This window comes from Mycteria americana, unplaced genomic scaffold, assembly GCF_035582795.1.
Source record: "Mycteria americana isolate JAX WOST 10 ecotype Jacksonville Zoo and Gardens unplaced genomic scaffold, USCA_MyAme_1.0 Scaffold_49, whole genome shotgun sequence".
NCBI classification, from domain to species: domain Eukaryota; kingdom Metazoa; phylum Chordata; class Aves; order Ciconiiformes; family Ciconiidae; genus Mycteria; species Mycteria americana.
In genome coordinates this window covers 640,989-667,426 of record NW_027445635.1, presented here as the reverse complement: position 1 = coordinate 667,426, position 26,438 = coordinate 640,989, and positions in this window count along the sequence as shown.

Sequence of the window (26,438 nt, the reverse complement as noted above, 5' to 3'; positions counted from 1 at the left end):
TTTCCTGTGGGCGCAATCTCTGGACGTTTCCAATTTGGCAGCCGGGCTCTGCCAGAGAGAGAGACAGAGTGTTGCCCCATTACGAAGCAATGCTTTAGCAGAGCGCGAATGTCTGTGTGGCAGCGAATGCAGTTCCAAGGGACAGTGAAAACCAGCTAGAGCTTTCAGTGCTGGCAGCTTTCCTGTGGGCGCAATCTCTGGACGTTTCCAATTTGGCAGCCGGGCTCTGCCAGAGAGACATACAGAGTGTTGCCCCATTACGAAGCAATGCTTTAGCAGAGCGCGAATGTCTGTGTGGCAGCGAATGCAGTTCCAAGGGACAGTGAAAACCAGCTAGAGCTTTCAGTGCTGGCAGCTTTCCTGTGGGCGCAATCTCTGGACATTTCCAATTTGGCAGCCGGGCTCTGCCAGAGAGAGATACAGAGTGTTGCCCCATTACGAAGCAATGCTTTAGCAGAGCGCGAATGTCTGTGTGGCAGCGAATGCAGCTCCAAGGGACAGTGAAAACCAGCTAGAGCTTTCAGTGCTGGCAGCTTTCCTGTGGGCGCAATCTCTGGACGTTTCCAATTTGGCAGCCGGGCTCTGCCAGAGAGAGAGACAGAGTGTTGCCCCATTAGGAAGCAATGCTTTAGCAGAGCGCGAATGTCTGTGTGGCAGCGAATGCAGTTCCAAGGGACAGTGAAAACCAGCTAGAGCTTTCAGTGCTGGCAGCTTTCCTGTGGGCGCAATCTCTGGACGTTTCCAATTTGGCAGCCGGGCTCTGCCAGAGAGAGATACAGAATGTTGCCCCATTACGAAGCAATGCTTTAGCAGAGCGCGAATGTCTGTGTGGCAGCGAATGCAGTTCCAAGGGACAGTGATAACCAGCTACGGTTTTCAGTGCTGGCAGCTTTCCTGTGGGCGCAATCTCTGGACGTTTCCAATTTGGCAGCCGGGCTCTGCCACAGAGAGATACAGAGTGTTGCCCCATTAGGAAGCAATGCTTTAGCAGAGCGCGAATGTCTGTGTGGCAGCGAATGCAGTTCCAACGGACAGTGAAAACCAGCTAGAGCTTTCAGTGCTGGCAGCTTTCCTGTGGGCGCAATCTCTGGACGTTTCCAATTTGGCAGCCGGGCTCTGCCAGAGAGAGATACAGAGTGTTGCCCCATTAGGAAGCAATGCTTTAGCAGAGCGCGAATGTCTGTGTGGCAGCGAATGCAGCTCCAAGGGACAGTGAAAACCAGCTAGAGCTTTCAGTGCTGGCAGCTTTCCTGTGGGCGCAATCTCTGGACGTTTCCAATTTGGCAGCCGGGCTCTGCCACAGAGAGATACAGAGTGTTGCCCCATTAGGAAGCAATGCTTTAGCAGAGCGCGAATGTCTGTGTGGCAGCGAATGCAGTTCCAAGGGACAGTGAAAACCAGCTAGAGCTTTCAGTGCTGGCAGCTTTCCTGTGGGCGCAATCTCTGGACGTTTCCAATTTGGCAGCCGGGCTCTGCCAGAGAGAGATACAGAGTGTTGCCCCATTACGAAGCAATGCTTTAGCAGAGCGCGAATGTCTGTGTGGCAGCGAATGCAGTTCCAAGGGACAGTGAAAACCAGCTACAGTTTTCAGTGCTGGCAGCTTTCCTGTGGGCGCAATCTCTGGACGTTTCCAATTTGGCAGCCGGGCTCTGCCAGAGAGAGAGACAGAGTGTTGCCCCATTACGAAGCAATGCTTTAGCAGAGCGCGAACGTCTGTGTGGCAGCGAATGCAGTTCCAAGGGACAGTGAAAACCAGCTACAGTTTTCAGTGCTGGCAGCTTTCCTGTGGGCGCAATCTCTGGACGTTTCCAATTTGGCAGCCGGGCTCTGCCAGAGAGAGATACAGAGTGTTGCCCCATTAGGAAGCAATGCTTTAGCAGAGCGCGAATGTCTGTGTGGCAGCGAATGCAGCTCCAAGGGACAGTGAAAACCAGCTAGAGCTTTCAGTGCTGGCAGCTTTCCTGTGGGCGCAATCTCTGGACGTTTCCAATTTGGCAGCCGGGCTCTGCCAGAGAGAGATACAGAATGTTGCCCCATTACGAAGCAATGCTTTAGCAGAGCGCGAATGTCTGTGTGGCAGCGAATGCAGTTCCAAGGGACAGTGAAAACCAGCTACAGTTTTCAGTGCTGGCAGCTTTCCTGTGGGCGCAATCTCTGGACGTTTCCAATTTGGCAGCCGGGCTCTGCCACAGAGAGATACAGAGTGTTGCCCCATTAGGAAGCAATGCTTTAGCAGAGCGCGAATGTCTGTGTGGCAGCGAATGCAGTTCCAAGGGACAGTGAAAACCAGCTAGAGCTTTCAGCGCTGGCAGCTTTCCTGTGGGCGCAATCTCTGGACGTTTCCAATTTGGCAGCCGGGCTCTGGCAGAGAGAGATACAGAGTGTTGCCCCATTACGAAGCAATGCTTTAGCAGAGCGCGAATGTCTGTGTGGCAGCGAATGCAGCTCCAAGGGACAGTGAAAACCAGCTAGAGCTTTCAGTGCTGGCAGCTTTCCTGTGGGCGCAATCTCTGGACGTTTCCAATTTGGCAGCCGGGCTCTGCCAGAGAGAGATACAGAGTGTTGCCCCATTACGAAGCAATGCTTTAGCAGAGCGCGAATGTCTGTGTGGCAGCGAATGCAGTTCCAAGGGACAGTGAAAACCAGCTAGAGCTTTCAGTGCTGGCAGCTTTCCTGTGGGCGCAATCTCTGGACGTTTCCAATTTGGCAGCCGGGCTCTGCCAGAGAGAGATACAGAGTGTTGCCCCATTACGAAGCAATGCTTTAGCAGAGCGCGAATGTCTGTGTGGCAGCGAATGCAGTTCCAAGGGACAGTGAAAACCAGCTAGAGCTTTCAGTGCTGGCAGCTTTCCTGTGGGCGCAATCTCTGGACGTTTCCAATTTGGCAGCCGGGCTCTGCCACAGAGAGATACAGAGTGTTGCCCCATTAGGAAGCAATGCTTTAGCAGAGCGCGAATGTCTGTGTGGCAGCGAATGCAGTTCCAAGGGACAGTGAAAACCAGCTACAGTTTTCAGTGCTGGCAGCTTTCCTGTGGGCGCAATCTCTGGACGTTTCCAATTTGGCAGCCGGGCTCTGCCAGAGAGAGAGACAGAGTGTTGCCCCATTACGAAGCAATGCTTTAGCAGAGCGCGAATGTCTGTGTGGCAGCGAATGCAGTTCCAAGGGACAGTGAAAACCAGCTAGAGCTTTCAGTGCTGGCAGCTTTCCTGTGGGCGCAATCTCTGGACGTTTCCAATTTGGCAGCCGGGCTCTGCCAGAGAGACATACAGAGTGTTGCCCCATTACGAAGCAATGCTTTAGCAGAGCGCGAATGTCTGTGTGGCAGCGAATGCAGCTCCAAGGGACAGTGAAAACCAGCTAGAGCTTTCAGTGCTGGCAGCTTTCCTGTGGGCGCAATCTCTGGACGTTTCCAATTTGGCAGCCGGGCTCTGCCAGAGAGAGAGACAGAGTGTTGCCCCATTAGGAAGCAATGCTTTAGCAGAGCGCGAATGTCTGTGTGGCAGCGAATGCAGTTCCAAGGGACAGTGAAAACCAGCTAGAGCTTTCAGTGCTGGCAGCTTTCCTGTGGGCGCAATCTCTGGACGTTTCCAATTTGGCAGCCGGGCTCTGCCAGAGAGAGATACAGAATGTTGCCCCATTACGAAGCAATGCTTTAGCAGAGCGCGAATGTCTGTGTGGCAGCGAATGCAGTTCCAAGGGACAGTGATAACCAGCTACGGTTTTCAGTGCTGGCAGCTTTCCTGTGGGCGCAATCTCTGGACGTTTCCAATTTGGCAGCCGGGCTCTGCCACAGAGAGATACAGAGTGTTGCCCCATTAGGAAGCAATGCTTTAGCAGAGCGCGAATGTCTGTGTGGCAGCGAATGCAGTTCCAACGGACAGTGAAAACCAGCTAGAGCTTTCAGTGCTGGCAGCTTTCCTGTGGGCGCAATCTCTGGACGTTTCCAATTTGGCAGCCGGGCTCTGCCAGAGAGAGATACAGAGTGTTGCCCCATTAGGAAGCAATGCTTTAGCAGAGCGCGAATGTCTGTGTGGCAGCGAATGCAGCTCCAAGGGACAGTGAAAACCAGCTAGAGCTTTCAGTGCTGGCAGCTTTCCTGTGGGCGCAATCTCTGGACGTTTCCAATTTGGCAGCCGGGCTCTGCCACAGAGAGATACAGAGTGTTGCCCCATTAGGAAGCAATGCTTTAGCAGAGCGCGAATGTCTGTGTGGCAGCGAATGCAGTTCCAAGGGACAGTGAAAACCAGCTAGAGCTTTCAGTGCTGGCAGCTTTCCTGTGGGCGCAATCTCTGGACGTTTCCAATTTGGCAGCCGGGCTCTGCCAGAGAGAGATACAGAGTGTTGCCCCATTACGAAGCAATGCTTTAGCAGAGCGCGAATGTCTGTGTGGCAGCGAATGCAGTTCCAAGGGACAGTGAAAACCAGCTACAGTTTTCAGTGCTGGCAGCTTTCCTGTGGGCGCAATCTCTGGACGTTTCCAATTTGGCAGCCGGGCTCTGCCAGAGAGAGAGACAGAGTGTTGCCCCATTACGAAGCAATGCTTTAGCAGAGCGCGAACGTCTGTGTGGCAGCGAATGCAGTTCCAAGGGACAGTGAAAACCAGCTACAGTTTTCAGTGCTGGCAGCTTTCCTGTGGGCGCAATCTCTGGACGTTTCCAATTTGGCAGCCGGGCTCTGCCAGAGAGAGATACAGAGTGTTGCCCCATTAGGAAGCAATGCTTTAGCAGAGCGCGAATGTCTGTGTGGCAGCGAATGCAGCTCCAAGGGACAGTGAAAACCAGCTAGAGCTTTCAGTGCTGGCAGCTTTCCTGTGGGCGCAATCTCTGGACGTTTCCAATTTGGCAGCCGGGCTCTGCCAGAGAGAGATACAGAGTGTTGCCCCATTAGGAAGCAATGCTTTAGCAGAGCGCGAATGTCTGTGTGGCAGCGAATGCAGCTCCAAGGGACAGTGAAAACCAGCTAGAGCTTTCAGTGCTGGCAGCTTTCCTGTGGGCGCAATCTCTGGACGTTTCCAATTTGGCAGCCGGGCTCTGCCACAGAGAGATACAGAGTGTTGCCCCATTAGGAAGCAATGCTTTAGCAGAGCGCGAATGTCTGTGTGGCAGCGAATGCAGTTCCAAGGGACAGTGAAAACCAGCTAGAGCTTTCAGTGCTGGCAGCTTTCCTGTGGGCGCAATCTCTGGACGTTTCCAATTTGGCAGCCGGGCTCTGCCAGAGAGAGATACAGAGTGTTGCCCCATTACGAAGCAATGCTTTAGCAGAGCGCGAATGTCTGTGTGGCAGCGAATGCAGTTCCAAGGGACAGTGAAAACCAGCTACAGTTTTCAGTGCTGGCAGCTTTCCTGTGGGCGCAATCTCTGGACGTTTCCAATTTGGCAGCCGGGCTCTGCCAGAGAGAGAGACAGAGTGTTGCCCCATTACGAAGCAATGCTTTAGCAGAGCGCGAACGTCTGTGTGGCAGCGAATGCAGTTCCAAGGGACAGTGAAAACCAGCTACAGTTTTCAGTGCTGGCAGCTTTCCTGTGGGCGCAATCTCTGGACGTTTCCAATTTGGCAGCCGGGCTCTGCCAGAGAGAGATACAGAGTGTTGCCCCATTAGGAAGCAATGCTTTAGCAGAGCGCGAATGTCTGTGTGGCAGCGAATGCAGCTCCAAGGGACAGTGAAAACCAGCTAGAGCTTTCAGTGCTGGCAGCTTTCCTGTGGGCGCAATCTCTGGACGTTTCCAATTTGGCAGCCGGGCTCTGCCAGAGAGAGATACAGAATGTTGCCCCATTACGAAGCAATGCTTTAGCAGAGCGCGAATGTCTGTGTGGCAGCGAATGCAGTTCCAAGGGACAGTGAAAACCAGCTACAGTTTTCAGTGCTGGCAGCTTTCCTGTGGGCGCAATCTCTGGACGTTTCCAATTTGGCAGCCGGGCTCTGCCACAGAGAGATACAGAGTGTTGCCCCATTAGGAAGCAATGCTTTAGCAGAGCGCGAATGTCTGTGTGGCAGCGAATGCAGTTCCAAGGGACAGTGAAAACCAGCTAGAGCTTTCAGTGCTGGCAGCTTTCCTGTGGGCGCAATCTCTGGACGTTTCCAATTTGGCAGCCGGGCTCTGCCAGAGAGAGATACAGAGTGTTGCCCCATTAGGAAGCAATGCTTTAGCAGAGCGCGAATGTCTGTGTGGCAGCGAATGCAGCTCCAAGGGACAGTGAAAACCAGCTAGAGCTTTCAGTGCTGGCAGCTTTCCTGTGGGCGCAATCTCTGGACGTTTCCAATTTGGCAGCCGGGCTCTGCCAGAGAGAGATACAGAGTGTTGCCCCATTACGAAGCAATGCTTTAGCAGAGCGCGAATGTCTGTGTGGCAGCGAATGCAGTTCCAAGGGACAGTGAAAACCAGCTAGAGCTTTCAGTGCTGGCAGCTTTCCTGTGGGCGCAATCTCTGGACGTTTCCAATTTGGCAGCCGGGCTCTGCCAGAGAGAGATACAGAGTGTTGCCCCATTACGAAGCAATGCTTTAGCAGAGCGCGAATGTCTGTGTGGCAGCGAATGCAGCTCCAAGGGACAGTGAAAACCAGCTAGAGCTTTCAGTGCTGGCAGCTTTCCTGTGGGCGCAATCTCTGGACGTTTCCAATTTGGCAGCCGGGCTCTGCCAGAGAGAGATACAGAGTGTTGCCCCATTAGGAAGCAAAGCTTTAGCAGAGCGCGAATGTCTGTGTGGCAGCGAATGCAGTTCCAAGGGACAGTGAAAACCAGCTACAGTTTTCAGTGCTGGCAGCTTTCCTGTGGGCGCAATCTCTGGACGTTTCCAATTTGGCAGCCGGGCTCTGCCAGAGAGAGAGACAGAGTGTTGCCCCATTACGAAGCAATGCTTTAGCAGAGCGCGAATGTCTGTGTGGCAGCGAATGCAGTTCCAAGGGACAGTGAAAACCAGCTAGAGTTTTCAGTGCTGGCAGCTTTCCTGTGGGCGCAATCTCTGGACGTTTCCAATTTGGCAGCCGGGCTCTGCCAGAGAGAGATACAGAGTGTTGCCCCATTAGGAAGCAATGCTTTAGCAGAGCGCGAATGTCTGTGTGGCAGCGAATGCAGTTCCAACGGACAGTGAAAACCAGCTAGAGCTTTCAGTGCTGGCAGCTTTCCTGTGGGCGCAATCTCTGGACGTTTCCAATTTGGCAGCCGGGCTCTGCCAGAGAGAGATACAGAGTGTTGCCCCATTACGAAGCAATGCTTTAGCAGAGCGCGAACGTCTGTGTGGCAGCGAATGCAGCTCCAAGGGACAGTGAAAACCAGCTACAGTTTTCAGTGCTGGCAGCTTTCCTGTGGGCGCAATCTCTGGACGTTTCCAATTTGGCAGCCGGGCTCTGCCAGAGAGAGATACAGAGTGTTGCCCCATTACGAAGCAATGCTTTAGCAGAGCGCGAATGTCTGTGTGGCAGCGAATGCAGTTCCAAGGGACAGTGAAAACCAGCTACAGCTTTCAGTGCTGGCAGCTTTCCTGTGGGCGCAATCTCTGGACGTTTCCAATTTGGCAGCCGGGCTCTGCCAGAGAGAGAGACAGAGTGTTGCCCCATTACGAAGCAATGCTTTAGCAGAGCGCGAATGTCTGTGTGGCAGCGAATGCAGTTCCAAGGGACAGTGAAAACCAGCTAAAGTTTTCAGCGCTGGCAGCTTTCCTGTGGGCGCAATCTCTGGACGTTTCCAATTTGGCAGCCGGGCTCTGGCAGAGAGAGATACAGAGTGTTGCCCCATTAGGAAGCAATGCTTTAGCAGAGCGCGAATGTCTGTGTGGCAGCGAATGCAGTTCCAAGGGACAGTGAAAACCAGCTAGAGCTTTCAGCGCTGGCAGCTTTCCTGTGGGCGCAATCTCTGGACGTTTCCAATTTGGCAGCCGGGCTCTGGCAGAGAGAGAGACAGAGTGTTGCCCCATTAGGAAGCAATGCTTTAGCAGAGCGCGAATGTCTGTGTGGCAGCGAATGCAGTTCCAAGGGACAGTGAAAACCAGCTAGAGCTTTCAGCGCTGGCAGCTTTCCTGTGGGCGCAATCTCTGGACGTTTCCAATTTGGCAGCCGGGCTCTGGCAGAGAGAGATACAGAGTGTTGCCCCATTACGAAGCAATGCTTTAGCAGAGCGCGAATGTCTGTGTGGCAGCGAATGCAGTTCCAAGGGACAGTGAAAACCAGCTACAGTTTTCAGTGCTGGCAGCTTTCCTGTGGGCGCAATCTCTGGACGTTTCCAATTTGGCAGCCGGGCTCTGCCAGAGAGAGATACAGAGTGTTGCCCCATTAGGAAGCAATGCTTTAGCAGAGCGCGAATGTCTGTGTGGCAGCGAATGCAGCTCCAAGGGACAGTGAAAACCAGCTAGAGCTTTCAGTGCTGGCAGCTTTCCTGTGGGCGCAATCTCTGGACGTTTCCAATTTGGCAGCCGGGCTCTGGCAGAGAGAGATACAGAGTGTTGCCCCATTACGAAGCAATGCTTTAGCAGAGCGCGAATGTCTGTGTGGCAGCGAATGCAGTTCCAAGGGACAGTGAAAACCAGCTAGAGCTTTCAGTGCTGGCAGCTTTCCTGTGGGCGCAATCTCTGGACGTTTCCAATTTGGCAGCCGGGCTCTGCCAGAGAGAGATACGGAATGTTGCCCCATTACGAAGCAATGCTTTAGCAGAGCGCGAATGTCTGTGTGGCAGTGAATGCAGTTCCAAGGGACAGTGAAAACCAGCTAGAGCTTTCAGTGCTGGCAGCTTTCCTGTGGGCGCAATCTCTGGAAGTTTCCAATTTGGCAGCCGGGCTCTGCCAGAGAGAGATACACAATGTTGCCCCATTAGGAAGCAATGCTTTAGCAGAGCGCGAATGTCTGTGTGGCAGCGAATGCAGTTCCAAGGGACAGTGAAAACCAGCTAGAGCTTTCAGTGCTGGCAGCTTTCCTGTGGGCGCAATCTCTGGACGTTTCCAATTTGGCAGCCGGGCTCTGCCAGAGAGAGATACAGAGTGTTGCCCCATTACGAAGCAATGCTTTAGCAGAGCGCGAATGTCTGTGTGGCAGCGAATGCAGCTCCAAGGGACAGTGAAAACCAGCTAGAGCTTTCAGTGCTGGCAGCTTTCCTGTGGGCGCAATCTCTGGACGTTTCCAATTTGGCAGCCGGGCTCTGCCAGAGAGAGAGACAGAGTGTTGCCCCATTAGGAAGCAATGCTTTAGCAGAGCGCGAATGTCTGTGTGGCAGCGAATGCAGTTCCAAGGGACAGTGAAAACCAGCTAGAGCTTTCAGTGCTGGCAGCTTTCCTGTGGGCGCAATCTCTGGACGTTTCCAATTTGGCAGCCGGGCTCTGCCAGAGAGAGATACAGAATGTTGCCCCATTACGAAGCAATGCTTTAGCAGAGCGCGAATGTCTGTGTGGCAGCGAATGCAGTTCCAAGGGACAGTGAAAACCAGCTAGAGCTTTCAGGGCTGGCAGCTTTCCTGTGGGCGCAATCTCTGGACGTTTCCAATTTGGCAGCCGGGCTCTGCCAGAGAGAGATACAGAGTGTTGCCCCATTAGGAAGCAATGCTTTAGCAGAGCGCGAATGTCTGTGTGGCAGCGAATGCAGCTCCAAGGGACAGTGAAAACCAGCTAGAGCTTTCAGTGCTGGCAGCTTTCCTGTGGGCGCAATCTCTGGACGTTTCCAATTTGGCAGCCGGGCTCTGCCAGAGAGAGATACAGAGTGTTGCCCCATTACGAAGCAATGCTTTAGCAGAGCGCGAATGTCTGTGTGGCAGCGAATGCAGTTCCAAGGGACAGTGAAAACCAGCTACAGTTTTCAGTGCTGGCAGCTTTCCTGTGGGCGCAATCTCTGGACGTTTCCAATTTGGCAGCCGGGCTCTGCCAGAGAGAGATACAGAGTGTTGCCCCATTAGGAAGCAATGCTTTAGCAGAGCGCGAATGTCTGTGTGGCAGCGAATGCAGTTCCAACGGACAGTGAAAACCAGCTAGAGCTTTCAGTGCTGGCAGCTTTCCTGTGGGCGCAATCTCTGGACGTTTCCAATTTGGCAGCCGGGCTCTGCCAGAGAGAGATACAGAGTGTTGCCCCATTACGAAGCAATGCTTTAGCAGAGCGCGAACGTCTGTGTGGCAGCGAATGCAGCTCCAAGGGACAGTGAAAACCAGCTAGAGCTTTCAGTGCTGGCAGCTTTCCTGTGGGCGCAATCTCTGGAAGTTTCCAATTTGGCAGCCGGGCTCTGCCAGAGAGAGATACACAATGTTGCCCCATTAGGAAGCAATGCTTTAGCAGAGCGCGAATGTCTGTGTGGCAGCGAATGCAGTTCCAAGGGACAGTGAAAACCAGCTAGAGCTTTCAGTGCTGGCAGCTTTCCTGTGGGCGCAATCTCTGGACGTTTCCAATTTGGCAGCCGGGCTCTGCCAGAGAGACATACAGAGTGTTGCCCCATTACGAAGCAATGCTTTAGCAGAGCGCGAATGTCTGTGTGGCAGCGAATGCAGCTCCAAGGGACAGTGAAAACCAGCTAGAGCTTTCAGTGCTGGCAGCTTTCCTGTGGGCGCAATCTCTGGACGTTTCCAATTTGGCAGCCGGGCTCTGCCAGAGAGAGATACAGAATGTTGCCCCATTACGAAGCAATGCTTTAGCAGAGCGCGAATGTCTGTGTGGCAGCGAATGCAGTTCCAAGGGACAGTGAAAACCAGCTACAGTTTTCAGTGCTGGCAGCTTTCCTGTGGGCGCAATCTCTGGACGTTTCCAATTTGGCAGCCGGGCTCTGCCAGAGAGAGATACAGAGTGTTGCCCCATTAGGAAGCAATGCTTTAGCAGAGCGCGAATGTCTGTGTGGCAGCGAATGCAGCTCCAAGGGACAGTGAAAACCAGCTAGAGCTTTCAGTGCTGGCAGCTTTCCTGTGGGCGCAATCTCTGGACGTTTCCAATTTGGCAGCCGGGCTCTGGCAGAGAGAGATACAGAGTGTTGCCCCATTACGAAGCAATGCTTTAGCAGAGCGCGAATGTCTGTGTGGCAGCGAATGCAGTTCCAAGGGACAGTGAAAACCAGCTAGAGCTTTCAGTGCTGGCAGCTTTCCTGTGGGCGCAATCTCTGGACGTTTCCAATTTGGCAGCCGGGCTCTGCCAGAGAGAGATACGGAATGTTGCCCCATTACGAAGCAATGCTTTAGCAGAGCGCGAATGTCTGTGTGGCAGTGAATGCAGTTCCAAGGGACAGTGAAAACCAGCTAGAGCTTTCAGTGCTGGCAGCTTTCCTGTGGGCGCAATCTCTGGAAGTTTCCAATTTGGCAGCCGGGCTCTGCCAGAGAGAGATACACAATGTTGCCCCATTAGGAAGCAATGCTTTAGCAGAGCGCGAATGTCTGTGTGGCAGCGAATGCAGTTCCAAGGGACAGTGAAAACCAGCTAGAGCTTTCAGTGCTGGCAGCTTTCCTGTGGGCGCAATCTCTGGACGTTTCCAATTTGGCAGCCGGGCTCTGCCAGAGAGAGATACAGAGTGTTGCCCCATTACGAAGCAATGCTTTAGCAGAGCGCGAATGTCTGTGTGGCAGCGAATGCAGCTCCAAGGGACAGTGAAAACCAGCTAGAGCTTTCAGTGCTGGCAGCTTTCCTGTGGGCGCAATCTCTGGACGTTTCCAATTTGGCAGCCGGGCTCTGCCAGAGAGAGAGACAGAGTGTTGCCCCATTAGGAAGCAATGCTTTAGCAGAGCGCGAATGTCTGTGTGGCAGCGAATGCAGTTCCAAGGGACAGTGAAAACCAGCTAGAGCTTTCAGTGCTGGCAGCTTTCCTGTGGGCGCAATCTCTGGACGTTTCCAATTTGGCAGCCGGGCTCTGCCAGAGAGAGATACAGAATGTTGCCCCATTACGAAGCAATGCTTTAGCAGAGCGCGAATGTCTGTGTGGCAGCGAATGCAGCTCCAAGGGACAGTGAAAACCAGCTAGAGCTTTCAGTGCTGGCAGCTTTCCTGTGGGCGCAATCTCTGGACGTTTCCAATTTGGCAGCCGGGCTCTGCCAGAGAGAGATACAGAGTGTTGCCCCATTACGAAGCAATGCTTTAGCAGAGCGCGAATGTCTGTGTGGCAGCGAATGCAGTTCCAAGGGACAGTGAAAACCAGCTAGAGCTTTCAGTGCTGGCAGCTTTCCTGTGGGCGCAATCTCTGGACGTTTCCAATTTGGCAGCCGGGCTCTGCCAGAGAGAGAGACAGAGTGTTGCCCCATTACGAAGCAATGCTTTAGCAGAGCGCGAATGTCTGTGTGGCAGCGAATGCAGTTCCAAGGGACAGTGAAAACCAGCTAGAGTTTTCAGTGCTGGCAGCTTTCCTGTGGGCGCAATCTCTGGACGTTTCCAATTTGGCAGCCGGGCTCTGCCAGAGAGAGAGACAGAGTGTTGCCCCATTACGAAGCAATGCTTTAGCAGAGCGCGAATGTCTGTGTGGCAGCGAATGCAGTTCCAAGGGACAGTGAAAACCAGCTAGAGCTTTCAGTGCTGGCAGCTTTCCTGTGGGCGCAATCTCTGGACATTTCCAATTTGGCAGCCGGGCTCTGCCAGAGAGAGATACAGAGTGTTGCCCCATTAGGAAGCAATGCTTTAGCAGAGCGCGAATGTCTGTGTGGCAGCGAATGCAGTTCCAAGGGACAGTGAAAACCAGCTAGAGCTTTCAGTGCTGGCAGCTTTCCTGTGGGCGCAATCTCTGGACGTTTCCAATTTGGCAGCCGGGCTCTGCCAGAGAGAGATACAGAGTGTTGCCCCATTACGAAGCAATGCTTTAGCAGAGCGCGAACGTCTGTGTGGCAGCGAATGCAGCTCCAAGGGACAGTGAAAACCAGCTAGAGCTTTCAGTGCTGGCAGCTTTCCTGTGGGCGCAATCTCTGGACGTTTCCAATTTGGCAGCCGGGCTCTGCCAGAGAGAGATACAGAATGTTGCCCCATTACGAAGCAATGCTTTAGCAGAGCGCGAATGTCTGTGTGGCAGCGAATGCAGTTCCAAGGGACAGTGAAAACCAGCTACAGTTTTCAGTGCTGGCAGCTTTCCTGTGGGCGCAATCTCTGGACGTTTCCAATTTGGCAGCCGGGCTCTGCCAGAGAGAGATACAGAGTGTTGCCCCATTACGAAGCAATGCTTTAGCAGAGCGCGAATGTCTGTGTGGCAGCGAATGCAGTTCCAAGGGACAGTGAAAACCAGCTACAGCTTTCAGTGCTGGCAGCTTTCCTGTGGGCGCAATCTCTGGACGTTTCCAATTTGGCAGCCGGGCTCTGCCAGAGAGAGAGACAGAGTGTTGCCCCATTACGAAGCAATGCTTTAGCAGAGCGCGAATGTCTGTGTGGCAGCGAATGCAGTTCCAAGGGACAGTGAAAACCAGCTAGAGCTTTCAGCGCTGGCAGCTTTCCTGTGGGCGCAATCTCTGGACGTTTCCAATTTGGCAGCCGGGCTCTGGCAGAGAGAGATACAGAGTGTTGCCCCATTAGGAAGCAATGCTTTAGCAGAGCGCGAATGTCTGTGTGGCAGCGAATGCAGTTCCAAGGGACAGTGAAAACCAGCTAGAGCTTTCAGTGCTGGCAGCTTTCCTGTGGGCGCAATCTCTGGACGTTTCCAATTTGGCAGCCGGGCTCTGCCAGAGAGAGATACAGAATGTTGCCCCATTACGAAGCAATGCTTTAGCAGAGCGCGAATGTCTGTGTGGCAGCGAATGCAGTTCCAAGGGACAGTGAAAACCAGCTAGAGCTTTCAGTGCTGGCAGCTTTCCTGTGGGCGCAATCTCTGGAAGTTTCCAATTTGGCAGCCGGGCTCTGCCAGAGAGAGATACACAATGTTGCCCCATTAGGAAGCAATGCTTTAGCAGAGCGCGAATGTCTGTGTGGCAGCGAATGCAGTTCCAAGGGACAGTGAAAACCAGCTAGAGCTTTCAGTGCTGGCAGCTTTCCTGTGGGCGCAATCTCTGGACGTTTCCAATTTGGCAGCCGGGCTCTGCCAGAGAGACATACAGAGTGTTGCCCCATTACGAAGCAATGCTTTAGCAGAGCGCGAATGTCTGTGTGGCAGCGAATGCAGTTCCAAGGGACAGTGAAAACCAGCTAGAGCTTTCAGTGCTGGCAGCTTTCCTGTGGGCGCAATCTCTGGACATTTCCAATTTGGCAGCCGGGCTCTGCCAGAGAGAGATACAGAGTGTTGCCCCATTACGAAGCAATGCTTTAGCAGAGCGCGAATGTCTGTGTGGCAGCGAATGCAGCTCCATGGGACAGTGAAAACCAGCTAGAGCTTTCAGTGCTGGCAGCTTTCCTGTGGGCGCAATCTCTGGACGTTTCCAATTTGGCAGCCGGGCTCTGCCAGAGAGAGAGACAGAGTGTTGCCCCATTACGAAGCAATGCTTTAGCAGAGCGCGAATGTCTGTGTGGCAGCGAATGCAGTTCCAAGGGACAGTGAAAACCAGCTAGAGCTTTCAGTGCTGGCAGCTTTCCTGTGGGCGCAATCTCTGGACGTTTCCAATTTGGCAGCCGGGCTCTGCCAGAGAGAGATACAGAATGTTGCCCCATTACGAAGCAATGCTTTAGCAGAGCGCGAATGTCTGTGTGGCAGCGAATGCAGTTCCAAGGGACAGTGAAAACCAGCTAGAGCTTTCAGTGCTGGCAGCTTTCCTGTGGGCGCAATCTCTGGACATTTCCAATTTGGCAGCCGGGCTCTGCCAGAGAGAGATACAGAGTGTTGCCCCATTACGAAGCAATGCTTTAGCAGAGCGCGAATGTCTGTGTGGCAGCGAATGCAGCTCCATGGGACAGTGAAAACCAGCTAGAGCTTTCAGTGCTGGCAGCTTTCCTGTGGGCGCAATCTCTGGACGTTTCCAATTTGGCAGCCGGGCTCTGCCAGAGAGAGAGACAGAGTGTTGCCCCATTACGAAGCAATGCTTTAGCAGAGCGCGAATGTCTGTGTGGCAGCGAATGCAGCTCCAAGGGACAGTGAAAACCAGCTAGAGCTTTCAGTGCTGGCAGCTTTCCTGTGGGCGCAATCTCTGGACGTTTCCAATTTGGCAGCCGGGCTCTGCCACAGAGAGATACAGAGTGTTGCCCCATTAGGAAGCAATGCTTTAGCAGAGCGCGAATGTCTGTGTGGCAGCGAATGCAGTTCCAAGGGACAGTGAAAACCAGCTAGAGCTTTCAGTGCTGGCAGCTTTCCTGTGGGCGCAATCTCTGGACGTTTCCAATTTGGCAGCCGGGCTCTGCCAGAGAGAGATACAGAGTGTTGCCCCATTAGGAAGCAATGCTTTAGCAGAGCGCGAATGTCTGTGTGGCAGCGAATGCAGCTCCAAGGGACAGTGAAAACCAGCTACAGTTTTCAGTGCTGGCAGCTTTCCTGTGGGCGCAATCTCTGGACGTTTCCAATTTGGCAGCCGGGCTCTGCCAGAGAGAGATACAGAGTGTTGCCCCATTAGGAAGCAATGCTTTAGCAGAGCGCGAATGTCTGTGTGGCAGCGAATGCAGTTCCAAGGGACAGTGAAAACCAGCTACAGTTTTCAGTGCTGGCAGCTTTCCTGTGGGCGCAATCTCTGGACGTTTCCAATTTGGCAGCCGGGCTCTGCCAGAGAGAGATACAGAGTGTTGCCCCATTAGGAAGCAATGCTTTAGCAGAGCGCGAATGTCTGTGTGGCAGCGAATGCAGTTCCAAGGGACAGTGAAAACCAGCTAGAGCTTTCAGTGCTGGCAGCTTTCCTGTGGGCGCAATCTCTGGACGTTTCCAATTTGGCAGCCGGGCTCTGCCAGAGAGAGATACAGAGTGTTGCCCCATTAGGAAGCAATGCTTTAGCAGAGCGCGAATGTCTGTGTGGCAGCGAATGCAGTTCCAAGGGGCAGTGAAAACCAGCTAGAGCTTTCAGTGCTGGCAGCTTTCCTGTGGGCGCAATCTCTGGACGTTTCCAATTTGGCAGCCGGGCTCTGCCAGAGAGAGATACAGAGTGTTGCCCCATTAGGAAGCAATGCTTTAGCAGAGCGCGAATGTCTGTGTGGCAGCGAATGCAGTTCCAAGGGACAGTGAAAACCAGCTAGAGCTTTCAGTGCTGGCAGCTTTCCTGTGGGCGCAATCTCTGGAAGTTTCCAATTTGGCAGCCGGGCTCTGCCAGAGAGAGATACACAATGTTGCCCCATTAGGAAGCAATGCTTTAGCAGAGCGCGAATGTCTGTGTGGCAGCGAATGCAGTTCCAAGGGACAGTGAAAACCAGCTAGAGCTTTCAGTGCTGGCAGCTTTCCTGTGGGCGCAATCTCTGGACGTTTCCAATTTGGCAGCCGGGCTCTGCCAGAGAGAGATACAGAGTGTTGCCCCATTACGAAGCAATGCTTTAACAGAGCGCGAATGTCTGTGTGGCAGCGAATGCAGCTCCAAGGGACAGTGAAAACCAGCTAGAGCTTTCAGTGCTGGCAGCTTTCCTGTGGGCGCAATCTCTGGACGTTTCCAATTTCGCAGCCGGGCTCTGCCAGAGAGAGAGACAGAGTGTTGCCCCATTAGGAAGCAATGCTTTAGCAGAGCGCGAATGTCTGTGTGGCAGCGAATGCAGTTCCAAGGGACAGTGAAAACCAGCTAGAGCTTTCAGTGCTGGCAGCTTTCCTGTGGGCGCAATCTCTGGACGTTTCCAATTTGGCAGCCGGGCTCTGCCAGAGAGAGATACAGAATGTTGCCCCATTACGAAGCAATGCTTTAGCAGAGCGCGAATGTCTGTGTGGCAGCGAATGCAGTTCCAAGGGACAGTGAAAACCAGCTACAGTTTTCAGTGCTGGCAGCTTTCCTGTGGGCGCAATCTCTGGACGTTTCCAATTTGGCAGCCGGGCTCTGCCACAGAGAGATACAGAGTGTTGCCCCATTAGGAAGCAATGCTTTAGCAGAGCGCGAATGTCTGTGTGGCAGCGAATGCAGTTCCAAGGGACAGTGAAAACCAGCTAGAGCTTTCAGTGCTGGCAGCTTTCCTGTGGGCGCAATCTCTGGACGTTTCCAATTTGGCAGCCGGGCTCTGCCACAGAGAGATACAGAGTGTTGCCCCATTAGGAAGCAATGCTTTAGCAGAGCGCGAATGTCTGTGTGGCAGCGAATGCAGCTCCAAGGGACAGTGAAAACCAGCTACAGTTTTCAGTGCTGGCAGCTTTCCTGTGGGCGCAATCTCTGGACGTTTCCAATTTGGCAGCCGGGCTCTGCCACAGAGAGATACAGAGTGTTGCCCCATTAGGAAGCAATGCTTTAGCAGAGCGCGAATGTCTGTGTGGCAGCGAATGCAGTTCCAAGGGACAGTGAAAACCAGCTAGAGCTTTCAGTGCTGGCAGCTTTCCTGTGGGCGCAATCTCTGGACGTTTCCAATTTGGCAGCCGGGCTCTGCCACAGAGAGATACAGAGTGTTGCCCCATTAGGAAGCAATGCTTTAGCAGAGCGCGAATGTCTGTGTGGCAGCGAATGCAGCTCCAAGGGACAGTGAAAACCAGCTACAGTTTTCAGTGCTGGCAGCTTTCCTGTGGGCGCAATCTCTGGACGTTTCCAATTTGGCAGCCGGGCTCTGCCAGAGAGAGATACAGAGTGTTGCCCCATTAGGAAGCAATGCTTTAGCAGAGCGCGAATGTCTGTGTGGCAGCGAATGCAGTTCCAAGGGGCAGTGAAAACCAGCTAGAGCTTTCAGTGCTGGCAGCTTTCCTGTGGGCGCAATCTCTGGACGTTTCCAATTTGGCAGCCGGGCTCTGCCAGAGAGAGATACAGAGTGTTGCCCCATTAGGAAGCAATGCTTTAGCAGAGCGCGAATGTCTGTGTGGCAGCGAATGCAGTTCCAAGGGACAGTGAAAACCAGCTAGAGCTTTCAGTGCTGGCAGCTTCCCTGTGGGCGCAATCTCTGGAAGTTTCCAATTTGGCAGCCGGGCTCTGCCAGAGAGAGATACACAATGTTGCCCCATTAGGAAGCAATGCTTTAGCAGAGCGCGAATGTCTGTGTGGCAGCGAATGCAGTTCCAAGGGACAGTGAAAACCAGCTAGAGCTTTCAGTGCTGGCAGCTTTCCTGTGGGCGCAATCTCTGGACGTTTCCAATTTGGCAGCCGGGCTCTGCCACAGAGAGATACAGAGTGTTGCCCCATTAGGAAGCAATGCTTTAACAGAGCGCGAATGTCTGTGTGGCAGCGAATGCAGTTCCAAGGGACAGTGAAAACCAGCTAGAGCTTTCAGTGCTGGCAGCTTTCCTGTGGGCGCAATCTCTGGACGTTTCCAATTTGGCAGCCGGGCTCTGCCAGAGAGAGATACAGAGTGTTGCCCCATTAGGAAGCAATGCTTTAGCAGAGCGCGAATGTCTGTGTGGCAGCGAATGCAGCTCCAAGGGACAGTGAAAACCAGCTACAGTTTTCAGTGCTGGCAGCTTTCCTGTGGGCGCAATCTCTGGACGTTTCCAATTTGGCAGCCGGGCTCTGCCAGAGAGAGATACAGAGTGTTGCCCCATTAGGAAGCAATGCTTTAGCAGAGCGCGAATGTCTGTGTGGCAGCGAATGCAGTTCCAAGGGACAGTGAAAACCAGCTACAGTTTTCAGTGCTGGCAGCTTTCCTGTGGGCGCAATCTCTGGACGTTTCCAATTTGGCAGCCGGGCTCTGCCAGAGAGAGATACAGAGTGTTGCCCCATTACGAAGCAATGCTTTAGCAGAGCGCGAATGTCTGTGTGGCAGCGAATGCAGTTCCAAGGGACAGTGAAAACCAGCTAGAGCTTTCAGTGCTGGCAGCTTTCCTGTGGGCGCAATCTCTGGACGTTTCCAATTTGGCAGCCGGGCTCTGCCAGAGAGAGATACAGAGTGTTGCCCCATTAGGAAGCAATGCTTTAGCAGAGCGCGAATGTCTGTGTGGCAGCGAATGCAGTTCCAAGGGACAGTGAAAACCAGCTAGAGCTTTCAGTGCTGGCAGCTTTCCTGTGGGCGCAATCTCTGGACGTTTCCAATTTCGCAGCCGGGCTCTGCCAGAGAGAGATACAGAGTGTTGCCCCATTACGAAGCAATGCTTTAGCAGAGCGCGAATGTCTGTGTGGCAGCGAATGCAGCTCCAAGGGACAGTGAAAACCAGCTAGAGCTTTCAGTGCTGGCAGCTTTCCTGTGGGCGCAATCTCTGGACGTTTCCAATTTCGCAGCCGGGCTCTGCCAGAGAGAGAGACAGAGTGTTGCCCCATTAGGAAGCAATGCTTTAGCAGAGCGCGAATGTCTGTGTGGCAGCGAATGCAGTTCCAAGGGACAGTGAAAACCAGCTAGAGCTTTCAGTGCTGGCAGCTTTCCTGTGGGCGCAATCTCTGGACGTTTCCAATTTGGCAGCCGGGCTCTGCCAGAGAGAGATACACAATGTTGCCCCATTACGAAGCAATGCTTTAGCAGAGCGCGAATGTCTGTGTGGCAGCGAATGCAGTTCCAAGGGACAGTGAAAACCAGCTACAGTTTTCAGTGCTGGCAGCTTTCCTGTGGGCGCAATCTCTGGACGTTTCCAATTTGGCAGCCGGGCTCTGCCACAGAGAGATACAGAGTGTTGCCCCATTAGGAAGCAATGCTTTAGCAGAGCGCGAATGTCTGTGTGGCAGCGAATGCAGTTCCAAGGGACAGTGAAAACCAGCTAGAGCTTTCAGTGCTGGCAGCTTTCCTGTGGGCGCAATCTCTGGACGTTTCCAATTTGGCAGCCGGGCTCTGCCAGAGAGAGATACAGAGTGTTGCCCCATTACGAAGCAATGCTTTAGCAGAGCGCGAATGTCTGTGTGGCAGCGAATGCAGTTCCAAGGGACAGTGAAAACCAGCTAGAGCTTTCAGTGCTGGCAGCTTTCCTGTGGGCGCAATCTCTGGACGTTTCCAATTTGGCAGCCGGGCTCTGCCACAGAGAGATACAGAGTGTTGCCCCATTAGGAAGCAAAGCTTTAGCAGAGCGCGAATGTCTGTGTGGCAGCGAATGCAGTTCCAAGGGACAGTGAAAACCAGCTAGAGCTTTCAGTGCTGGCAGCTTTCCTGTGGGCGCAATCTCTGGACGTTTCCAATTTGGCAGCCGGGCTCTGCCAGAGAGAGAGACAGAGTGTTGCCCCATTAGGAAGCAAAGCTTTAGCAGAGCGCGAATGTCTGTGTGGCAGCGAATGCAGTTCCAAGGGACAGTGAAAACCAGCTAGAGCTTTCAGTGCTGGCAGCTTTCCTGTGGGCGCAATCTCTGGACGTTTCCAATTTGGCAGCCGGGCTCTGCCAGAGAGAGATACAGAGTGTTGCCCCATTAGGAAGCAATGCTTTAGCAGAGCGCGAATGTCTGTGTGGCAGCGAATGCAGCTCCAAGGGACAGTGAAAACCAGCTAGAGCTTTCAGTGCTGGCAGCTTTCCTGTGGGCGCAATCTCTGGACGTTTCCAATTTGGCAGCCGGGCTCTGCCAGAGAGAGATACAGAGTGTTGCCCCATTAGGAAGCAATGCTTTAGCAGAGCGCGAATGTCTGTGTGGCAGCGAATGCAGTTCCAAGGGACAGTGAAAACCAGCTAGAGCTTTCAGTGCTGGCAGCTTTCCTGTGGGCGCAATCTCTGGACGTTTCCAATTTGGCAGCCGGGCTCTGCCAGAGAGAGATACAGAGTGTTGCCCCATTAGGAAGCAATGCTTTAGCAGAGCGCGAATGTCTGTGTGGCAGCGAATGCAGTTCCAAGGGACAGTGAAAACCAGCTAGAGCTTTCAGTGCTGGCAGCTTTCCTGTGGGCGCAATCTCTGGACGTTTCCAATTTGGCAGCCGGGCTCTGCCAGAGAGAGATACAGAGTGTTGCCCCATTACGAAGCAATGCTTTAGCAGAGCGCGAATGTCTGTGTGGCAGCGAATGCAGCTCCAAGGGACAGTGAAAACCAGCTAGAGCTTTCAGTGCTGGCAGCTTTCCTGTGGGCGCAATCTCTGGACGTTTCCAATTTCGCAGCCGGGCTCTGCCAGAGAGAGAGACAGAGTGTTGCCCCATTAGGAAGCAATGCTTTAGCAGAGCGCGAATGTCTGTGTGGCAGCGAATGCAGTTCCAAGGGACAGTGAAAACCAGCTAGAGCTTTCAGTGCTGGCAGCTTTCCTGTGGGCGCAATCTCTGGACGTTTCCAATTTGGCAGCCGGGCTCTGCCAGAGAGAGATACACAATGTTGCCCCATTACGAAGCAATGCTTTAGCAGAGCGCGAATGTCTGTGTGGCAGCGAATGCAGTTCCAAGGGACAGTGAAAACCAGCTACAGTTTTCAGTGCTGGCAGCTTTCCTGTGGGCGCAATCTCTGGACGTTTCCAATTTGGCAGCCGGGCTCTGCCACAGAGAGATACAGAGTGTTGCCCCATTAGGAAGCAATGCTTTAGCAGAGCGCGAATGTCTGTGTGGCAGCGAATGCAGTTCCAAGGGACAGTGAAAACCAGCTAGAGCTTTCAGTGCTGGCAGCTTTCCTGTGGGCGCAATCTCTGGACGTTTCCAATTTGGCAGCCGGGCTCTGCCAGAGAGAGATACAGAGTGTTGCCCCATTACGAAGCAATGCTTTAGCAGAGCGCGAATGTCTGTGTGGCAGCGAATGCAGTTCCAAGGGACAGTGAAAACCAGCTAGAGCTTTCAGTGCTGGCAGCTTTCCTGTGGGCGCAATCTCTGGACGTTTCCAATTTGGCAGCCGGGCTCTGCCACAGAGAGATACAGAGTGTTGCCCCATTAGGAAGCAAAGCTTTAGCAGAGCGCGAATGTCTGTGTGGCAGCGAATGCAGTTCCAAGGGACAGTGAAAACCAGCTAGAGCTTTCAGTGCTGGCAGCTTTCCTGTGGGCGCAATCTCTGGACGTTTCCAATTTGGCAGCCGGGCTCTGCCAGAGAGAGAGACAGAGTGTTGCCCCATTAGGAAGCAAAGCTTTAGCAGAGCGCGAATGTCTGTGTGGCAGCGAATGCAGTTCCAAGGGACAGTGAAAACCAGCTAGAGCTTTCAGTGCTGGCAGCTTTCCTGTGGGCGCAATCTCTGGACGTTTCCAATTTGGCAGCCGGGCTCTGCCAGAGAGAGATACAGAGTGTTGCCCCATTAGGAAGCAATGCTTTAGCAGAGCGCGAATGTCTGTGTGGCAGCGAATGCAGCTCCAAGGGACAGTGAAAACCAGCTAGAGCTTTCAGTGCTGGCAGCTTTCCTGTGGGCGCAATCTCTGGACGTTTCCAATTTGGCAGCCGGGCTCTGCCAGAGAGAGATACAGAGTGTTGCCCCATTAGGAAGCAATGCTTTAGCAGAGCGCGAATGTCTGTGTGGCAGCGAATGCAGTTCCAAGGGACAGTGAAAACCAGCTAGAGCTTTCAGTGCTGGCAGCTTTCCTGTGGGCGCAATCTCTGGACGTTTCCAATTTGGCAGCCGGGCTCTGCCAGAGAGAGATACAGAGTGTTGCCCCATTAGGAAGCAATGCTTTAGCAGAGCGCGAATGTCTGTGTGGCAGCGAATGCAGTTCCAAGGGACAGTGAAAACCAGCTAGAGCTTTCAGTGCTGGCAGCTTTCCTGTGGGCGCAATCTCTGGACGTTTCCAATTTGGCAGCCGGGCTCTGCCAGAGAGAGAGACAGAGTGTTGCCCCATTACGAAGCAATGCTTTAGCAGAGCGCGAATGTCTGTGTGGCAGCGAATGCAGCTCCAAGGGACAGTGAAAACCAGCTACAGTTTTCAGTGCTGGCAGCTTTCCTGTGGGCGCAATCTCTGGACGTTTCCAATTTGGCAGCCGGGCTCTGCCAGAGAGAGATACAGAGTGTTGCCCCATTAGGAAGCAAAGCTTTAGCAGAGCGCGAATGTCTGTGTGGCAGCGAATGCAGTTCCAAGGGACAGTGAAAACCAGCTACAGCTTTCAGTGCTGGCAGCTTTCCTGTGGGCGCAATCTCTGGACGTTTCCAATTTGGCAGCCGGGCTCTGCCAGAGAGAGAGACAGAGTGTTGCCCCATTACGAAGCAATGCTTTAGCAGAGCGCGAATGTCTGTGTGGCAGCGAATGCAGTTCCAAGGGACAGTGAAAACCAGCTAGAGCTTTCAGTGCTGGCAGCTTTCCTGTGGGCGCAATCTCTGGACGTTTCCAATTTGGCAGCCGGGCTCTGCCAGAGAGAGATACAGAATGTTGCCCCATTACGAAGCAATGCTTTAGCAGAGCGCGAATGTCTGTGTGGCAGCGAATGCAGTTCCAAGGGACAGTGAAAACCAGCTAGAGCTTTCAGTGCTGGCAGCTTTCCTGTGGGCGCAATCTCTGGACGTTTCCAATTTGGCAGCCGGGCTCTGCCAGAGAGAGATACAGAGTGTTGCCCCATTAGGAAGCAATGCTTTAGCAGAGCGCGAATGTCTGTGTGGCAGCGAATGCAGTTCCAAGGGACAGTGAAAACCAGCTAGAGCTTTCAGTGCTGGCAGCTTTCCTGTGGGCGCAATCTCTGGACGTTTCCAATTTGGCAGCCGGGCTCTGCCACAGAGAGATACAGAGTGTTGCCCCATTAGGAAGCAAAGCTTTAGCAGAGCGCGAATGTCTGTGTGGCAGCGAATGCAGTTCCAAGGGACAGTGAAAACCAGCTAGAGCTTTCAGTGCTGGCAGCTTTCCTGTGGGCGCAATCTCTGGACGTTTCCAATTTGGCAGCCGGGCTCTGCCAGAGAGAGATACAGAGTGTTGCCCCATTAGGAAGCAAAGCTTTAGCAGAGCGCGAATGTCTGTGTGGCAGCGAATGCAGTTCCAAGGGACAGTGAAAACCAGCTAAAGTTTTCAGTGCTGGCAGCTTTCCTGTGGGCGCAATCTCTGGACGTTTCCAATTTGGCAGCCGGGCTCTGCCAGAGAGAGATACAGAGTGTTGCCCCATTAGGAAGCAATGCTTTAGCAGAGCGCGAATGTCTGTGTGGCAGCGAATGCAGCTCCAAGGGACAGTGAAAACCAGCTAGAGCTTTCAGTGCTGGCAGCTTTCCTGTGGGCGCAATCTCTGGACGTTTCCAATTTGGCAGCCGGGCTCTGCCAGAGAGAGATACAGAGTGTTGCCCCATTAGGAAGCAATGCTTTAGCAGAGCGCGAATGTCTGTGTGGCAGCGAATGCAGTTCCAAGGGACAGTGAAAACCAGCTAGAGCTTTCAGTGCTGGCAGCTTTCCTGTGGGCGCAATCTCTGGACGTTTCCAATTTGGCAGCCGGGCTCTGCCAGAGAGAGATACAGAGTGTTGCCCCATTAGGAAGCAATGCTTTAGCAGAGCGCGAATGTCTGTGTGGCAGCGAATGCAGTTCCAAGGGACAGTGAAAACCAGCTAGAGCTTTCAGTGCTGGCAGCTTTCCTGTGGGCGCAATCTCTGGACGTTTCCAATTTGGCAGCCGGGCTCTGCCAGAGAGAGATACAGAGTGTTGCCCCATTAGGAAGCAATGCTTTAGCAGAGCGCGAATGTCTGTGTGGCAGCGAATGCAGTTCCAAGGGACAGTGAAAACCAGCTAGAGCTTTCAGTGCTGGCAGCTTTCCTGTGGGCGCAATCTCTGGACGTTTCCAATTTGGCAGCCGGGCTCTGCCAGAGAGAGAGACAGAGTGTTGCCCCATTAGGAAGCAATGCTTTAGCAGAGCGCGAATGTCTGTGTGGCAGCGAATGCAGTTCCAAGGGACAGTGAAAACCAGCTAGAGCTTTCAGTGCTGGCAGCTTTCCTGTGGGCGCAATCTCTGGACGTTTCCAATTTGGCAGCCGGGCTCTGGCAGAGAGAGATACAGAGTGTTGCCCCATTACGAAGCAATGCTTTAGCAGAGCGCGAATGTCTGTGTGGCAGCGAATGCAGCTCCAAGGGACAGTGAAAACCAGCTACAGTTTTCAGTGCTGGCAGCTTTCCTGTGGGCGCAATCTCTCGACGTTTCCAATTTGGCAGCCGGGCTCTGCCAGAGAGAGATACAGAGTGTTGCCCCATTAGGAAGCAAAGCTTTAGCAGAGCGCGAATGTCTGTGTGGCAGCGAATGCAGTTCCAAGGGACAGTGAAAACCAGCTACAGCTTTCAGTGCTGGCAGCTTTCCTGTGGGCGCAATCTCTGGACGTTTCCAATTTGGCAGCCGGGCTCTGCCAGAGAGAGAGACAGAGTGTTGCCCCATTACGAAGCAATGCTTTAGCAGAGCGCGAATGTCTGTGTGGCAGCGAATGCAGTTCCAAGGGACAGTGAAAACCAGCTAGAGCTTTCAGTGCTGGCAGCTTTCCTGTGGGCGCAATCTCTGGACGTTTCCAATTTGGCAGCCGGGCTCTGCCAGAGAGAGATACAGAGTGTTGCCCCATTAGGAAGCAATGCTTTAGCAGAGCGCGAATGTCTGTGTGGCAGCGAATGCAGTTCCAAGGGACAGTGAAAACCAGCTAGAGCTTTCAGTGCTGGCAGCTTTCCTGTGGGCGCAATCTCTGGACGTTTCCAATTTGGCAGCCGGGCTCTGCCAGAGAGAGATACAGAGTGTTGCCCCATTACGAAGCAATGCTTTAGCAGAGCGCGAATGTCTGTGTGGCAGCGAATGCAGTTCCAAGGGACAGTGAAAACCAGCTAAAGTTTTCAGTGCTGGCAGCTTTCCTGTGGGCGCAATCTCTGGACGTTTCCAATTTGGCAGCCGGGCTCTGCCAGAGAGAGATACAGAGTGTTGTCCCATTAGGAAGCAATGCTTTAGCAGAGCGCGAATGTCTGTGTGGCAGCGAATGCAGTTCCAAGGGACAGTGAAAACCAGCTAGAGCTTTCAGTGCTGGCAGCTTTCCTGTGGGCGCAATCTCTGGACGTTTCCAATTTGGCAGCCGGGCTCTGCCAGAGAGATATACAGAGTGTTGCCCCATTACGAAGCAATGCTTTAGCAGAGCGCGAACGTCTGTGTGGCAGCGAATGCAGTTCCAAGGGACAGTGAAAACCAGCTAGAGCTTTCAGTGCTGGCAGCTTTCCTGTGGGCGCAATCTCTGGACGTTTCCAATTTGGCAGCCGGGCTCTGCCAGAGAGAGATACAGAGTGTTGCCCCATTAGGAAGCAATGCTTTAGCAGAGCGCGAATGTCTGTGTGGCAGCGAATGCAGCTCCAAGGGACAGTGAAAACCAGCTACAGTTTTCAGTGCTGGCAGCTTTCCTGTGGGCGCAATCTCTGGACGTTTCCAATTTGGCAGCCGGGCTCTGCCAGAGAGAGATACAGAGTGTTGCCCCATTAGGAAGCAAAGCTTTAGCAGAGCGCGAATGTCTGTGTGGCAGCGAATGCAGTTCCAAGGGACAGTGAAAACCAGCTACAGCTTTCAGTGCTGGCAGCTTTCCTGTGGGCGCAATCTCTGGACGTTTCCAATTTGGCAGCCGGGCTCTGCCAGAGAGAGAGACAGAGTGTTGCCCCATTACGAAGCAATGCTTTAGCAGAGCGCGAATGTCTGTGTGGCAGCGAATGCAGTTCCAAGGGACAGTGAAAACCAGCTAGAGCTTTCAGTGCTGGCAGCTTTCCTGTGGGCGCAATCTCTGGACGTTTCCAATTTGGCAGCCGGGCTCTGCCAGAGAGAGATACAGAATGTTGCCCCATTACGAAGCAATGCT